Source organism: Triticum dicoccoides, chromosome 7A (genome assembly GCF_002162155.2).
Source record: "Triticum dicoccoides isolate Atlit2015 ecotype Zavitan chromosome 7A, WEW_v2.0, whole genome shotgun sequence".
NCBI classification, from domain to species: domain Eukaryota; kingdom Viridiplantae; phylum Streptophyta; class Magnoliopsida; order Poales; family Poaceae; genus Triticum; species Triticum dicoccoides.
This window is the reverse complement of record NC_041392.1, coordinates 47,482,678-47,500,365: the sequence shown is the minus strand read 5'-3', so window position 1 is coordinate 47,500,365 and position 17,688 is coordinate 47,482,678. Positions and strand designations below refer to the sequence as shown.

Sequence of the window (17,688 nt, the reverse complement as noted above, 5' to 3'; positions counted from 1 at the left end):
TGGTCTCTTGGCATAGGCTCAAGTATAAAACTGATATGTAATATCTCCATATGTTTGTGCAAATTGATTTTGTAAGCTACTCTGAAAACTTTATTATTTTTTCACTATTGATGTACTTGGTGCTAACTTCCATTTTCTCTCAACAGGACATGTGCTATGCTGAAAATGGAGCTTCTCTATTGGATGGCAGCTCATGATGGTAGTTTCAGATATGAAGCTAAGGAAAGCGTGCCTCATAATTCATTAGATGTATCCCAGTAGGGCCAATTAGATATTGTTGGTTGTAAATGACATGAGTTTTTAGCTTTCATAAAATCTAGATTTGTACTCTTTAACAATAAGCTGTGGAGGAGAGTGGTCTTAAATGTGCTGGTTGAATTTACCAATGTTGGTTATTTTGGTTTTACTATCCACATTGCATAGTAAGTTTATATATTTGATACAAGTCAAGGCATATTTTACAAGAATGATTATAGATCCACCTATGCTGGTGCTAGATCTATCGCTCATGTGAATTGTATAAAATAATATGTCAATTCTGCAGTTAGAACACTTCATCTCACCTGTTTAGCTGAAGTGTTGCACTGGTCATCTTGCCTCTCTAACTGAAGTGATGCACTGCTGCTCTATGTTGGTGTGTGGTAGCAGCGAGTATACTTGATCTACCTTCGGCTAGACAAAAATATGACGATGTAATTTTGATCTAGATCTTGACTCTCCAATGTCAGGACAATTACGCCAGCAGCCTACTGCTTTTACTTGTGCGTAGTATCATGCGTAATTTCATATTTAAAAAAATCAGTGCATCTGCAAATGAAATATAAGAACACAAAAACAGCGTGCAATTTCCCAACCAGATAATGTACGTCTCCAAAAAAATAATTCTATTTTTCAAAAAAAAAATCGAAAAAATATTCTCCAAATTTACAGAAAAACGCCTTCTCAAAATAAATAGAAAATATCATGTTTATCTAGGATGTATTACATGCACCACAACTCTTTCATTAGATGAAAGTGCCGAGCTAAAGTAGGTCAGACAAATGATTATGATGTCTTATTCACGTCCAAATTACATGGCCCAAAATGCGATAGTCAGTGTAACTTTATTTTTGATGATTGCCAAAATTGGGTATAAGAAGTGTTGTGTTTAATTTTTTTTCGCCCGTTGCAACGCACGGGCATTTGTACTAGTTTTGACTAAATTCCAATGTGCATGGAACGCCTTTCTTGAACGACTTTTTGGCTAAATTCCGTATGTCCACGGAACGCCTTGCTTGAACAACTTTCTGACTAAATCCCGTATGTGGAACGTCTGGGTGAAGCAACAAAATTTCTTTGGCTAAGATCTACTGACTAAAATCTAGGATGTATAAGTAAGAGATTTCAAAGAAAATTCAAGAGTCCCATGATTACAGCCTTGACAACACATTGTCGTATGACTGAGGCAACCTGCAGGGAGTATGACCAGCTAGCATTCTCAACGGTCGATATAAACCCACAGTACCAGTAACAAGAGCAAAGGTACTGCTACTACCAGAGCTAAATCATGGAGCTGGTATTCTCTGATGAAGCGCTGGCCATTGTCGTCCCCATAGCTGCCTACTGGGTCTACTCCGGCATGTACATGGCGCTTGGACGGTCCATGGACCAGTACAGGCTACACCCAAGGGAGGAGGAGCGCAGCAAGAACCTCGTGCCCAAGCGCGACGTCGTCAAGGGCGTCCTCCTCCAGCAGCTCCTGCAGGCCGCCGTCGCCGCCGCCATTTTCACAGTATGTTAGTAGAACTCTGCATGCATGGACATGCAAACCTTCATATACATATGATATAAACGTACCTACCGCAGCTTCGAGGCGAAAGCACCGGGACGGCCGCCGGCGAAGCACGGCAGCGGACGACCTGGGCAACGTGTGACAGTATGCGTGGCACCGGTACATGCACCTCAACAAGTTCCTGTACCGGCACGTCCACTCGTGGCACCACCGCCTTGTCGTGCCCTACGCCTTCGGCGCGCAGTACAACCACCCCGTGGAGGGCCTCCTCCTCGACACCGTCGGCGGCGCGCTCGCCTTCCTCGCCTCCGGCATGTCGCCCCGCGTCTCCATCTTCTTCTTCACGCTCTGCACCGTCAAGGGCGTCGACGACCACTGCGGCCTGTTGCTGCCGGGGAACGTGTTCCGCCTCTGCTTCTGGAACAACACGGCGTACCACGACGTGCACCATCAGCCGCGCGGTAGCAGATACAACTTCTCGCAGCCATTCTTTGTGACGTGGGACAAGGTGTTTGGGACGCACATGCCCTATGTGGTCGAGAAGAGGCCCCAAGGAGGGTTCCAGGTGCGGCCCATGGCCTTGACATCTGCAGGAATCGGCGAATAAACTCAGTACCATCACTGCTAGAAACCATTCTGAAGAAAGAAAATCACTACCAGAAATCATAATAGCCATGTTGGTTGAATGTAACCCTCGGTAGCTTAAAAAATAGAGACTTCTTTTTAAGACAGTTCAGACAGAAGCGCTCATATACACGTGCATACACTCACTCATATGAACGCGCACACACACACCCTACCCCTATAAGCACCTTCGACAGACTGAGCCGGCATATCATCTTGAGATATACAAAGTCGAATAATGCGAGCAGCGGCACTTGAATTCTGGTGGACTAAGGATACCATTGTCCCTCTAACCACCCAACCACATACTGGTTCGCTTAAAAAATACTCCCTTCGTCCGGAAATACTTGTCGCAGAAAAGCATAAAAATGAATGTATCTAGAACTAAAATACATCTAGTTACATCCATTCCTTCGACAAGTAATTCCGGACGGAGGGAGTAGAAACTTGAAGGGTAGTATTTCTGTAGGGCAAATATTAAAATTTCCCGGCAGAAATAGCTACATATAGGGATAGAAACATTAATTTGGATGTCGGTTAATATGAGGCAATTGCAACCCAGGAACAATAACTTGGTCTATGGGGACATTTTAGTAAAAAAAATAACTTGCAAAATGTTCACCCGCGACCGATGGGTTCATTCTGGGCCGAAATAGCTTTTGCGTCAACACGTAGCCTACCACGCTAGTGATGCACATACACACACACACACACACACACCTTCTATATTTAAATAGCTAGCCCCCATTAACTATTTCTCTTAACATGCAAGCATGCCACATCATCCCATAACATGCATGAGAAAAGGCCCACCTCCACTATCATATATCTTCCAACATGCAAGCATGTGACTTCATCATTATACATGCATGGAAAAAAGACTCATCTCAACATGCAAACATTCAAGAGAATTTTCATTCTACTATGCTATTTATATAGTAATCAAACATAATAAATTATATGTATTTTCAGTTTTAGCCGTCATATTATTACTTCAAATATTCATTATTCATACAACGGATCACATTGAAATATGTTGCAAAATATTCCCGCAACAACATGTGAGGTATCATCTAGTAAATATTATGAATATGCATATTCAAGAGTCCCAAATAGTCATAATATAAATCTGTTTTTGTAACAAAGTACATAATTTAATGATGTTTCCCTACAAAAATGTGTCCAATTGACCGATGTTGCATCCGGTGAGGTGTACGAAATTTATCCAGAGTGCCATCTTCTCTATCTACATTATGTTTTTATGAGTTTCATGATGGCAGATTAGACTTAAGAAGAATTAACTTTAGTATTACCACACTCATAGTTTGATACCAAAAGGGGCTTATGCAGATAGTTGTGCTTTTGAAAATTTTCTCTATGGCCATGAATGGAAATAGTTAAGTCCATATATGCACAGACTCATCTCTTTTGGTCAAAATGCCCATCAAAGAGAGAAATATCATGGATGGGTCATGTCCTTGCATGAAATTTTGCAAGAATCAATATGGAAAAAATATAACAAGGGGTGGTGGTCAAGCTGGATTTTGAAAAAGCCTAGGATAAGGTTAACTGGAATTTTTTGTTTCACGGCTTGACAGAGAAAGGTATCAATGAAACATGATAGGATGGTTCGAAAATATTGTCAAAGGTGGAACACTACTCAATGTGAAGGTGAATGTTGATGTTGGAAAAACTATGGTAGTTTGAAATGAGTCAGGGGGATCCATTGTCACCATTAGTCTTTAACATTATGCAAACTATCTACAGAAGATTGTACATTTAGCTCAACAAAATGGACATCATGTTGGTCACGGTTGATTGAGAGAGGGGTGGCTATATTACAATATGTTGTTGATACCGTATGATTCATACATGATGACTTTGATAGTGCTAGGAATACGAAAATTGTTGTAATATATGTTTGCGCAAATGTCTGGCTTGAAAAAACAACTTTTGGTTGATGGCTTCGTTAATTCAAAGCCGGACTCCCCTTGAGCCTTCGTTCTAAAAAAAACTTTTAAAAGAGTGACGTGCTGATGGTTTTGAATGATGATAGCCAGATGTATGTTGATTTATTTAAGGGAAACATTTAGAGCCGGTGCGCCGGCCGAAGCGCTCGGCCGGACGCACGCCAGCCACGAGATCCTCTACAATCGTGCGTGGCATACTTGCGCCTAACTAACCTTTTTTTTCTTACAAACCTGCAATCACTTCTTCACGGTCTTTGTCTTCCTCTCGCTCTCCCGCAAACAGCTTGCACTCCTCCGCCATGGCCCTCGTCGGCCCTACCTCCGCCCACCCTAGAGGACCCTCACCAAAGTTGCTCCATCCCCAAGCACGCACACTTGTGCATCCCTGCTCTCATTTGTTGCCTGTGTAGCTGTGCTGGGCGGGAAACGGCTGCGTGCAACCATGGTTGCTACAAACGACGAGCTCGGGCGACACTAGTGCATGGCCGGCGTGAAACTGATTCAACTGACGTCGCGAGGGGGGTGTTGCGACCGTTGATGTGAGATGCTGGAACCAAACGACGAAGGAGCTGCGACCCGCGGCAGAATTTGCTACAACCAAATACAGCGTGGGTATGACCCACGGCAGCGACATAGTTTTTGATGCAAACTTCATCAGTTTTTGCTACTACCGATGTCTGCAATTGCTACCACCGATGATGGCATTTGCTACATCCTTCACGATGATGCCGCGACCCCGACGACGGCGACGGTGTTTTTTCGCTGCAACCGCCTATGGCAAAAGCTACCACCGGCGAGTTTTTGCTACAAACAATGTGGATTAGCTGTGACCCGGGTCGGCGGCCACGACATTTTGCTGCAACCGTTGTCGGTTTTTGCTACTACCGGCGTCGTTGTTTGCTACATGCTTCACAACTTAGCTGCGACGTGCGACGATGCTGGCGGCGTTTTTGCTACAACTGCCGCTGGATTTTGCTACATCCTTTCATGGATTAACTGCAACCCGCGACAGGGGCGACGACGTTTTGCTGCAACTGTACTTTGGTTTCGCTACCACCAGCGAAGACTTTTGCTACATCCATTTAAATGGAGTTCATTGGCAGCCATCGTTCGTTTGACCCTGCAAGCGCGTCGACGGGTGGAAAAAAGCTTCAACCGGCATGAGGAAAAGCTTCAACCAACATGAGAAAAAGCTTCCACTGGGTGCGAGCGGCGACACTGAGTGATGCGGCCGGAGGCATGGTGGTGTGGCGACGGGCGTGCTATGACGACGGCGACTAGGTGCTGCAACTACAGATACGTCGAGTGTTTTGTTACGACGGCGTCGTTTTGCTACGAGTGGAGGCGAGGAATCGACGAGGACGGAGATGCGATGGCGACCACCACCAACGAAGGCGGCGTCCTATGGAACCAACGGAGTCAGCCGGCGGCAACGAGGGCGGCGGCTAGCAGCGACGGGCAGCACGACATGGACGGCCGGCGAGTTGGCTTACGTATTTAGAAACACGGGGCTGCTCGGGATGAACTCGACAGGCTGTTTTTTAGTAGCGAAACAGTTGAAAAAGAAGGAATGGTGCGGCTGTTATAAACCGAATCATACATGCGCGGTTAGACCGGCCGAACTTTCGGCTGGCGGACCGGCGCGTATCACTCGCCTTTATTTAACTTCTAGTTGGGACCTTGGCCAATTAAATATCTAGGTGTGCCTATTTGTGGTCGTAGGCTTCACACTAGTACAGAAACGGGCTTCGGCGGTGGTTCTCATATATGGGCCGACGGCGATTCCTTAATACGCCTACACCGGGGGCGGCTCATTGTGGCAACCTGACAGAAAGCCTATTGGAGGGCCCACGATGCCCAGCAACAGAGGGCAGCCCAAAGACCAGATAATCCCCATGCAACCAACTTAACCTCCAAGTTGGTGCGGCTGCAACCCTAGATTGTTTTCCTCTCTCTGTAAAACCCTAGCCTCCTCAAGTGTACAAGGGGAGGCTAGGGAACTCTCATCCTCATCTACTCCCGTAGAAACAAGTCTCGGTAGTCATACACACCATTGTAACCCCTCGCACGAGATATCGCTCCACCATGAATAACAAACATGAGCAGAATGTAGTATTACTCTCTGGAAGCCCGAACCTGGGCAAAACCATCATGTGACCTCCAGACCTCCAGCTATGCTAGGACCCCAACCGAGGAATCTGATGGTTTTCTTCACCGTTAGTTGGCGCGCCAAGCACGGGTTCGGTCAGTCGGAGATCGATCTCAGATCGAATCTTCCCTGGCCTCCGACGGTCTCCCGCCGGGGGAGAGCCACACCTTTGGCCCCCTCAGTTTTACCATCCACGGGGTAGGCCGGGTCGACATCAACCCACCGGCCCACCCTGTCCGCACGATCTACATCAGCATTATGGCCTTCACCACCAATGACCACGACAACCTCTGCATGTGCCTACGTCGATCCAAAAGATCACATCGGCATACTCATCCATAGCCGCGGCATCCTCACCGCTTGCATCGAGCCATTCGTACCCCTTTGGGCTCCAGAACGCCGAAGTCGCGTACCAGCAGATCATCTTTAAGTGATTGGACAACCGGATCACCAGGAGAGCGACAGTTGGTCAGACGCCTCAAGTTACACGACACCCTCGCCCCCGATCTCAAACTCGGAAGGCAACGAAGAACTAGCAGACTATGATACCTTATTAAAATTTACTAGTTGGCATGCATGACACTAGCTATGATACTCCCTTACCGGAGCCGGCTTGACCTTATCAATGACAGCCAGGGAGTCTTCGTGTGTGTGCCCCTAAGGGCCATTGCTCTGAAGTCGCCGTCAATGAACACTTGAATAGATCTGAAGCACCTGATACCAAATCTCGCCATCTGACAAGAAAACCTAACCTCACCGCCACAAGGAGACGGCGGGAATCTACGTCGAAGCTCCATCGACTACGTCCAGTTGGGCGAACTCGAGGAGGATCGGAGCACGTGATGCGGCTTGAACTACGTCGGTATTTCCCCATAGAGAAAGGGATGATGCAGTACAGCGACGGTAGGTATTTCCCTCAGTGATGAGACCAAGGTTATCGAACTAGTAGAAGAATCACGCAACACTACGTAAACGGTACCTGCACACAAAGAACAAATACTTGTAACCCGACGTAAAAGAGGGGTTGTCAATCCCTCCTGGGTAAAAGATAGATAAATTTGTAGTAGATCGGATAAATAGATCTCGCGAGAACGCGATATAAAATAAATAACAAAACATTGCAACAAGGTATTTTTAGTTTTTTTTGGATTAATAGATCTGAAAATAAAAGATGCAACTAAATAAAAAGGCAAATAGCAATATATATCTGAAAATATATGATGAGAAAATAGACCCTGGGGCCGTAGATTTCACTAGTGGCTTCTCTCAAGAAAAATAGCATACGGTGGGTAAACAAATTACGTTGGGCAATTGATAGAACTTCAAATACTGATGACGATATCCAAGCAATGATCATTATATAGGCATCACATCCAAGATTAGTAGACCGACTCCTGTCTACATCTACTACTATTACTCCACACATCGACCGATGTCCAGTATGCATCTAGTGTATTAAGTTCATGGAGAAATGGAGTCGATGACATGATGTAGACGAGATCTATTCATGTAGGAATTAGACCACATCTTGTTATCCTTAATGGCAATGATACATACGTGTCGTTTCCCCTTCTGTCGCTGGGATCGAGCACCGTAAGATCGATCCAATCACAAAGCACCTCTTCCCATGGCAAGAAAAAAAACGATCTAGTCGGCCTAACCAAACCAAAGATTCGAAGAAGAAATACGAGGCTATAAGTAATCATGCATATAAGAGATCAAAAGACTCAAATAACTTTCATGGATAAAAACATAGATCTGGTCATAAACTCAAAGTTCATCGGATCCCAACAAACACACCGCAAAAAGAGTTACATCAAATAGATCTCCAAGAGACCATTGTATTGAGAATCGAGAGAGAGAGAGAGAGAGAGAGAGAGAGAGAGAGAGAGAGGAAGCCATCTAGCTACTAACTACGAACCTGTAGGTCTACAATGAACTACTCACGCATCATCGGAGAGGCACCAATGATGATGATGAACCCCTCCGTGATGGTATCTAGATTGGATATGTGGTTTCTAGAACTTGCGAGCGGCTGGAATTGATTTTCATCGACTCCCCTAGGGTTTTTGGATTATTGAGGTATTTATAAAGCAAAGATGCGGTGCGGGAGGCCACCGAGGTGGGCACAACCCACCAGAGTGCGCCTGGGCCCCCAGGCGCGCCCAGGTGGGTTGTGCCCCCCTTGGGGCACCCCTCTGGTACTTCTTTGGCACATCATGTGTCTTCTGGCCCAGAAAAATTCTCCAAAAAGTTTCACTGCGTTTGGACTCCGTTTGGTATTGATTTTCTCTGAAGTAAAAAACAAGCAAAAACAGCAACAAGCACTGGGCACTATGTCAATAGGTTAGTCCCAAAAAATGATATAAAGTCGCTATAAAATAATTGTAAAACATCCAAAAATGATAATATAACAGCATGGAACAATCAAAAATTATAGATACGTAGGTGAAGTATCAGCACAGAAGACAAACTCAAAGGAATTACACCTGAGAGGACTAAAAAAAACCTAACCTAACTAACCGGAGCGAAGGCAGTGGGATTCCCCTCCCCACCACCGGTCTCTAGAGCGGCAGGGAGAGGGAAGACGAATCCATAGGCTCACCGGTGAAGCCTGGAGGGAACAGTTTTCCCTAGCTGCCAAGGATAGGGATGGGAAAGAGAAACCCTAGATGTGTGATTTATATATTATGTTAAATCAACTTAGAGCAACTATGTCATGTACGTTGAAATTTAGATGTCTTGGTAAATTTAATTTACAGAGTTATGGAAAATTATTTTCCTGGCATTGGCGAGTTTTCATCGATACACACATGGGCAAATTATTGTATTAGCTTCTTTTGTAAAGCTTTGTGTTCTGCGGTAATAAATTTGGGCCCTTTTTTCCTTTGCCACGTGATGTTTTTAATAGCTTCATGGTTTTCTCAAAAATAAAAAGTTGTAACCCTGAAAGTTACTCCATAATAATAATAATCTGTAACCCTAAAAATTTCTCCCAGAAGAAAAAAACCGCAACCCTAAAAAAGGACCCCGATATAGGGCGAACGTCATATTTTGGTGGAACCACCACGAACGAATGGTTCGCTAGAAGCACGAACGTTTCTGTTCTCTAGGATGGGTCTGACTGGGGTCGTTCGCGTGGAAAGGGCCGTCCTAGAGAACAGAAATGTCCGTGCTTCTAGTGAACCATTCGTTTTCCGAATCATGTCAATCACGTGGTACAATCGGTACAGAAAAAGCTAGACTTTCAAAATATGGGAGGTATGCTCACTGCCTCACTATCGTCACGGAGTGCATGAGTGCTCTCTAGTTAGTGGGATGGCCACCATTTTCTATACAATTTAAAATAATTAGTGCAATCAAAAAAATAAAAAATCATGTGATCCAAAAAACAATGCAATTTTTAAAAATTTCATGAATTTAAAAAGATTTCCATATTTGAAAAAACAGTCCATATTTTTTTAAGTTCACATATTTGAGAAAAATTTGTACGTTCATGTATTTGAAAATGTTTGTGAATTTGAAAAAAGTTCAAAATTTTTAAAGAATATCAATAACTTATTTTTTCTGCTTTTGAAAAGTTCATAAATTTTAAAAAGTTTGCGCATTTGAAAACGATGTCATGTTTTTCAAAATATTAACAAAAAATGAAAGCGAAAAACAAAAAAAGAGAAAGAAACACGAAAAGGAAAGAAAAGTAGAAAACCAGAATGAAAAGAAAAGAAAGAAAACCGGACTGGGAAGCTACTAAAAGTTTCCCAAAACCTAGCTGAACTATTGGCCCAGGACGGAGGGGGTGTGCGTCACGGTGCAAAAACAACTAAAGCGGGCGTTAAATAAGATCTGTCCAAGGCCTACGACCGTGTCGAGTGGGATTTCTTGGAGAAGGCCCTCATAAAATGGGGATTCTCTGCAAATTGGGTGGATCGAATCATGGTATGCATTCGGTCAGTCAGATATTCGGTTAAGTTCAATGGGAAATTGTTTAACAATAATACTACACGCACGGAGTAAAACAACTATTTGTAGAAGAGCTCCAGGAATTTCTCATCTACTGTTTGCGGATGATACCTTGTTATTCTTCCGTGCTAGACCGGACCAGGAAGTTATTGTCAAGAAGGTGTTGAACACGTATGCTGAAGCGACTGGACAATTGATTAATCCTTCAAAGTGTTCCATCTTATTTGCAGACAATTGCCCGCCTGATCTTACTCGGGAGGTAAGGAGTATTCTGAATGTTTCCCAAGAGGTGTTTGAGCCAAAATACCTAGGCTTACCAGTCCCTGAAGGTAGAATGAGCAAAGGGCTACTTCAGCACATACAAGAAAGGCTTAGCAAAAGGCTCGTGGACTGGAGCGAAAGATATATGTCCAGTGCAAGCAAGGAGGTCCTAATTAAGGTGGTGGCTCAGGCAATCCCAACTTACGTAATGAGTGTCTTCAAGCTGCCCATGTCAGTATGCGATGATCTATCTCGTTTGATTTGGCAATACTGGTGAGGTGTTGAACATGGCAAAAGGAAAATGGCTTGGCTCGCTTGGGATAAGATGATTCTGCCTAAATCAATGGGCGGCCTGGGATTTAGAGATATGAGAGCTTTTAACCAAGCGATGCTTGCCAAACAAGCTTGGAGATTGATAGATCACCCTGAAAGTCTAGTTGCAAGACTACTAAAAGCTAAGTATTTCCCTGCAGGAGATTTAGTGGATATGGTTTTTACCGGAAATGCTTCGGCAGTTTGGCAAGGAATTGAGCATGGACTCCAACTAGTGAAGAGAGGCATGATATGGCGATTGGGGAATGGTAGTAAAATTCGGATATGGAGAGATCCCTGGATCCCTAGGGGTCCATCTCTACGACCTATTTCGCCAAAAGGAAGATGTTGACTCAAAAAAGTCTCTGATTTACTTGATGTGCATGGATGATGGAACATGGAGATACTGAACGAATACTTCTGGCCAGTGGACGTTCGGACCATTTGCTCCATTAGAACGTCTCTCAGTCAGGAGGAAGATTTTATCGCATGGCATCCAGGAAAATTTGGCACCTTTTCTGTAAAAAGTGCATATCATCTTGCGATGTGTGAACATGGTCAGGAACATAATGCAGGAGCAAGCGGTACGCGTCCAGAGGGGAATCGCCCATGCTGGAACCTAATTTGGCAAGCTACTGTCCCACCCAAAATGCGTTCATTCGCATGGAGAGTCGCAGTAGATGCCTTGCCAACGAACAGCTGCAAAGCAAGGCGACATCTAAATGTACCTGTTCATTGTCCTTTATGCGGCGCAGATGAGGAGAATTCATTCCATGCACTGATTATGTGTCCGCATGCAAGGAGCTTATGGGAAGAGATGTGTGAGGAATGGCAGCTACCAGAGAAGGCCAAGTTACTTAATTAATACGGGATCAGAATGGTTGTTTGGCATCTTAGCTGAGCAGCCGGCCACGACAAGGGCGATGATCATCATGCCTCTATGGAGGATCTGGAGCTTACATAATGACCTAGTCCATGATAAAGCTGCTCCACCATTGCATGTTTCTCATTCATACTTGTGCAGTTACCTGGCATCTTATAATCAATCACAACGGCTCAGTGTTGAGGATATTATTAGAGAGTTTTTACGGTGCATCATACTACCGGAAAAACTGGGTAGTATATAATTGATCCAACGGCCAATATCAATTCCTAAATTTTTTGCGCCAGGACATTTCGGTAATTAACTATTAGAGTTTGGGAGTAGTAATGGGCCGCTCTACGTCGAACAGCCTCCCTCCGCCGCCCCTCAAGATCTTCCTCCCATGCGTGATGCGTCCCAGCGACGACGCAGCTGCCCCGCCCCACCCGGCGGCCCTCTCCCAGTCTGCACGCACTTCGGCCGGCGCCCTGAGATCGCTTCCTCTCTTGCCTTCCTCTCTTGCCCTCGTACGTACACCGGCGCCCACTGATCCAAGATTTTACACAAAGGCATAGCACTAGCAACAGTATAGCAGACACAAGCACATATCACGTAACAGCACCACACACGAACGGGCATCACACACAGACGACACGCAGCACGGCGGACAAGCACATCCACAGAGAGGACTACGCACGCCACGTACGCCACCCGCACGCCGAGCAGCAGGCCGGCCGCAGCATGCGCTGGCAGATAACGGAGGAAAGTGGAGGTAGCGAAGAAGAGGGTAGAGGGGGAGAGAGGCGGAGGGCGTTGCCCCAGTATATGGATACGGGGCTCGAGGTGGCGTCCGTGCAGTCGTGGGGCGGTGGGCCGGCGCGGGGCGGGCTGGACGTTGGCGATGGCACAGGGCGGGCTGGCGATGGCCGGGTAGCCTCTCACGATGGCGACGGAGCAAAACGGACCTAATGAACGCTGACGACTCCGTGAAATTCCAGCTCTGCCGCCCGCTTGATTCTGAAGGGAATCTGCCTACGGGATTGGTTAACAGTGAACTACCCAAAACGTCCCTAATTACTCAATATACTACTGAAAATCTGATGTAGTATTGCCTAATCTGAACCATACGAATCATAGAAATAAACGGCCCTAATTAAATTGATGTACCGTAAAAGGTTATTAAAGGCAAGTCCCCAGTTGAGGAGGTATCTACCAGGCAGCCACCAGCTCAAGTGCCAAAGAAGACGTGGCCCAATCCACCCTCGGGTTGGACGGCACTGTCGGTTGACGGCTCATACATAGCAGGAAATGGCGACGCGGGTACTGGAATGGTCCTCCGAAATTCCGATGGCTCTGTAATCTTCTCCGCGTACAGACATCTATTTCATTGTAAGGATGCTCTTGAGGCGGAGATCAGTGCCATCCTGGAGGGGTTATCAATGAGCTTTCAACGCTCCGAACTTCCAATAGTAATCCAATCAGCAAATTCAGTGGCCATTGCTGCTTTGACGGACGATTCGCTTATTCGGTCAGCCTATGGACATCTGATGATGGAAATCAAGAAGCTCCTGCAGCTCCATGGGTTTGTTCCGTTTTTAATTAATCGTAATCAAAATAGTGTTGATTATGACTTGGGGCTGGTATCTTGCCCTCCAAGTCCATTGGGGCGTTGGCCAAGGTGGGAGGAAAGAAATCCCATCATTTCCTTTCCCCACCGATTGTTATCCCCCCTTTTTAGGGATCTTGATCTTATCCCTTCGGGATATGATCTTATTCCTTCTAAGGGGGATCTTGGTGCGCCTTGACCAGGGGTGTGGGGCCTTGCCCCCACTACCCACGTTCATGTGGGTCCCCCCATGCAGGTGGGCCCCACTCCGGAACCTTCTAGAACCTTCCCGGTACAATACCGAAAAATCCCGAACATTTTCCGATGGCCAAAATAGGACTTCCCATATATAAATCTTTACCTCCGGACCATTCCGGAACTCCTCGTGACGTCCGGGATCTCATCCGGGACTCCGAACAACATTCGGTAACCACATACAAACTTCCTTTATAACCCTAGCGTCATCGAACCTTAAGTGTGTAGACCCTACGGGTTCGGGAGACGTGTAGACATGACCGAGACGTTCTCTGGTCAATAACCAACAGCGGGATCTGGATACCCATGATGGCTCCCACATGCTCCACGATGATCTCATCGGATGAACCACGATGTCAAGGACTTAATCAATCCCGTATTCAATTCCCTTTGTCTATCGGTATGTTACTTGCCCGAGATTCGATCATCGGTATCCAATACCTTGTTCAATCTCGTTACCGGCAAGTCACTTTACTCGTTCCGTAACACATCATCCCGTGATCAACTCCTTGGTCACATTGCGCATATGATGATGTCCTACCGAGTGGGCCCAGAGATACCTCTCCGTTTACACGGAGTGACAAATCCCAGTCTCGATCCGCATAAAACAATAGATACTTTCGGAGATACCTGTAGTGCACCTTTATAGTCACCCAGTTACGTTGTGACGTTTGATACACCCAAAGCAATCCTACGGTATCCAGGAGTTACACGCTCTCATGGTCAAAGGAAGAGATACTTGACATTGGCAAAGCTCTAGCAAACGAACTACACGATCTTTGTGCTAGGCTTAGGATTGGGTCTTGTCCATCACATCATTCTCCTAATGATGTGATCCCGTTATCAACGACATCCAATGTCCATAGCCAGGAAACCATGACTATCTGTTGATCACAACGAGCTAGTCAACTAGAGGCTCACTAGGGACATATTGTGGTCTATGTATTCACACGTATATTACGATTTCCGGATAATACAGTTATAGCATGAATAAAAGACAATTATCATGAACAAGGAAATATAATAATAACACTTTTATTATTGCCTCTACGGCATATTTCCAACAACATCTTGTTATCCTTAATGGCAACGATACATACGTGTCGTTTCCCCTTCTGTCGCTGGGATCGAGCACCGTAAGATCGATCCAATCACAAAGCACCTCTTCCCATGGCAAGAAAAAAATCGATCTAGTCGGCCTAACCAAACCAAAGATTCGAAGAAGAAATACGAGGCTATAAGTAATCATGCATATAAGAGATCAAAAGACTCAAATAACTTTCATGGATAAAAACATAGATCTGATCATAAACTCAAAGTTCATCGGATCCCAACAAACACACCGCAAAAAGAGTTACATCAAATAGATCTCCAAGAGACCATTGTATTGAGAATCAAGAGAGAGAGAGAGAGAGAGAGAGAGAGAGAGAGAGTGAGAGAGAGGAAGCCATCTAGCTACTAACTACGAACCTGTAGGTCTACAATGAACTACTCACGCATCATCGGAGAGGCACCAATGATGATGATGAACCCCTCCGTGATGGTATCTAGATTGGATATGTGGTTTCTAGAACTTGCGAGCGGCTGGAATTGATTTTCATCGACTCCCCTAGGGTTTTTGGATTATTGAGGTATTTATAAAGCAAAGAGGCGGTGCGGGAGGCCACCGAGGTGGGCACAACCCACCAGAGTGCGCCTGGGCCCCCAGGCGCGCCCAGGTGGGTTGTGCCCCCCTTGGGGCACCCCTCTGGTACTTCTTTGGCACATCATGTGTCTTCTGGCCCAGAAAAATTCTCCAAAAAGTTTCACTGCGTTTGGACTCCGTTTGGTATTGATTTTGTCTGAAGTAAAAAACAAGCAAAAACAGCAACTAGCACTGGGCACTATGTCAATAGGTTAGTCCCAAAAAATGATATAAAGTCGCTATAAAATAATTGTAAAACATCCAAAAATGATAATATAACGGCATGGAACAATAAAAAATTATAGATACGTAGGTGAAGTATCAGCACAGAAGACAAACTCAAAGGAATTACACCTGAGAGGACTAAAAAAACCTAACCTAACTAACCGGAGCGAAGGCAGTGGGATTCCCCTCCCCACCACCGGTCTCTAGAGCGGCAGGGAGAGGGAAGACGAATCCATAGGCTCACCGGTGAAGCCTGGAGGGAACAGTTTTCCCTAGCTGCCAAGGATAGGGATGGGAAAGAGAAACCCTAGATGTGTGATTTATATATTATGTTAAATCAACTTAGAGCAACTATGTCATGTACGTTGAAATTTAGATGTCTTGGTAAATTTAATTTACAGAGTTATGGAAAATTATTTTCCTGGCATTGGCGAGTTTTCATCGATACACACATGGGCAAATTATTGTATTAGCTTCTTTTGTAAAGCTTTGTGTTCTGCGGTAATAAATTTGGGCCCTTTTTTCCTTTGCCACGTGATGTTTTTAATAGCTTCATGGTTTTCTCAAAAATAGAAAGTTGTAACCCTGAAAGTTACTCCATAATAATAATAATCTGTAACCCTAAAAATTTCTCCCAGAAGAAAAAAACCGCAACCCTAAAAAAGAACCCCGATATAGGGCGAACGTCATATTTTGGTGGAACCACCACGAACGAATGGTTCGCTAGAAGCACGAACGTTTCTGTTCTCTAGGATGGGTCTGACTGGGGTCGTTCGCGTGGAAAGGGCCGTCCTAGAGAACAGAAATGTCTGTGCTTCTAGTGAACCATTCGTTTTCCGAATCATGTCAATCACGTGGTACAATCGGTACAGAAAAAGCTAGACTTTCAAAATATGGGAGGTATGCTCACTGCCTCACTATCGTCACGGAGTGCATGGGTGCTCTCTAGTTAGTGGGATGGCCACCATTTTCTATACAATTTAAAATAATTAGTGCAATCAAAAAAATAAAAAATCATGTGATCCAAAAAACAATGTAATTTTTAAAAATTTCATGAATTTAAAAAGATTTCCATATTTGAAAAAACAGTCCATATTTTTTTAAGTTCACATATTTGAGAAAAATTTGTACGTTCATGTATTTGAAAATGTTTGTGAATTTGAAAAAAGTTCAAATTTTTTAAAGAATATCAATAACTTATTTTTTCTGCTTTTGAAAAGTTCATAAATTTTAAAAAGTTTGCGCATTTGAAAACGATGTCATGTTTTTCAAAATATTAACAAAAAATGAAAGCGAAAAACAAAAAAAGAGAAAGAAACACGAAAAGGAAAGAAAAGTAGAAAACCAGAATGAAAAGAAAAGAAAGAAAACCGGACTGGGAAGCTACTAAAAGTTTCCCAAAACCTAGCTGAACTATTGGCCCAGGACGGAGGGGGTGTGCGTCACGGTGCAAAAACAACTAAAGCGGGCGTTAAATAAGATCTGTCCAAGGCCTACGACCGTGTCGAGTGGGATTTCTTGGAGAAGGCCCTCATAAAATGGGGATTCTCTGCAAATTGGTTGGATCGAATCATGGTATGCATTCGGTCAGTCAGATATTCGGTTAAGTTCAATGGGAAATTGTTTAACAATAATACTCCACGCACGGAGTAAAACAACGGGCTATTACGGACCTCTCCTGCGTGCCCTCCACTAATTGCCCCCCCCCCCCCATGATTTTCAGGGGTGGGCCCGCCTCATTAAACCAATTCTCAGCCAATCAATGATAATCACCCCGTAACCAGCCTGTCACCAGCCCGTGAGTCTAGCATCTCTCATTGTTTAATAAGTTTTCTCCAACCCGTGGGCTACGCCAAGGTGATCCATTGTCCCCTTTTTTATTCCTTTTTGTGGCTGATGCTTTATCTGCATTGTTGCATAAATCTATTCGGGATGACGGGTTGGAGGCCTTAAAGATTTGTAGAAGAGCTCCAGGAATTTCTCATCTACTGTTTGCGGATGATACCTTG

The 17,688-nt window shown here is 44.7% G+C and overlaps 1 pseudogene; it reads left to right on the top strand.

Annotated features, from left to right (window-relative positions):
- Positions 1 to 1,546: 1,546 nt before the first annotated feature.
- LOC119327641 lies at positions 1,547 to 2,394 on the top strand (annotated as a pseudogene).
- The last annotated feature ends 15,294 nt before the right edge of the window (positions 2,395 to 17,688 follow it).